The following is a 1,328-nucleotide window of genomic DNA, read 5'->3' on the forward strand; positions in this document are numbered from 1 at the left end:
TTCCTTTTTTGGAATTTGGTGCTGGGAGAAAAACTACCTTTCTTGGAAAGAATTCGGTCTCTAAATATGTTGGTATATCCACCTTGAACATGCACAGAAAAATGATCAAAATCGAACGGCAAATAAGTACATGCCACAAAAAAAAAAAAAAACGAGAATCAAAATTAGCGAAAACCTCATGCAAAAATCAAGTACGGGCCAGGAAAAATCCAGTAAAAGTTAGTAGGTATACTTAGCTTTTTGAAGAAAACCTTCTTAGATTTTGTGAATATTATGTCACTTGACAGCTTAAACCATAAGAATTATATAATATAAGGCATCAAAATATAACACGCAGAGAAAGGAGACCCCTTTTCAAAAAAAAAAAAAAAAAAAAAAGAGAAAAAGCGAATTTATTTTACGAACAGATAAAATAGCTCAAGATAAAACAGTACCCGGTAAAATCCATTCTTTCCAATGATAATAATCATAGAAAACTACTTCGAGTTATTTTATCGGAGACTAATATAAAATTTAGATACGGGCTTTCAAAGTGTATTTTTTTTTTACTATATGATCATCAGGCTTCGTCCAACATACAATGAGATTTTATATGATTATTTTGCAATTCTAATTTACTAAGAAATGTTAGCAGGTTAGGTTTGTTCGTTTGGTTAGGTCACAACCATTGTTACCTCACTGATTGTGTGTTCCTCCGCCGAAGGTTTGGACATGAAAATTGGCCGAAGGTAAGATTGACCCGCGAAACTGAAGCCGCTCCCAAATGTCCTTTAATATTTAATTCCCGCTATCTCAGAATTAATATATTTTCATGTATGTTAACTGAAGTTGAATTTTTAGTTGATAATAATTTCGTCGACTCCTGGGAACGAACCTAGGAGCCAAGAAATCAGGACTTATAGTGAAGCACCTTTAACCACACAGCTACCATGAGAGGATATAAGTTAATGCCACCTCTCAACTACAAATCCCTGTTGCGCTCAGGTATTCGTTGTTTTTTTGAGTCGGCATTAACCCTCCTCGACCTTGACAACTGTGTAGTGCTTTAGTCGCAAGTAGCCAATTTATGAGTCTGATCACATCACCGTGATTCATATATACGCATTAAGCTACAAATGTCCATTAATATCTAATTCGCTCTACCACAGAATTAATATATTTTCATTTATGTTAAGTGAAGGGGAATTTTAGTTGATAATAATTTCGTCGGCTCCTGGGTGGGAACCTAGGAACCAAGAAATCAGGACATAAAGTCAAGCGCCTTTAAACACAGAGCTACCTCGAGAGGATATAAGTTTATGCCACCCCTCACCTACAAATTTTGGTCG

This window comes from Macrobrachium nipponense, chromosome 25 (assembly GCF_015104395.2).
Source record: "Macrobrachium nipponense isolate FS-2020 chromosome 25, ASM1510439v2, whole genome shotgun sequence".
Classification (NCBI taxonomy): Eukaryota; Metazoa; Arthropoda; class Malacostraca; order Decapoda; family Palaemonidae; genus Macrobrachium; species Macrobrachium nipponense.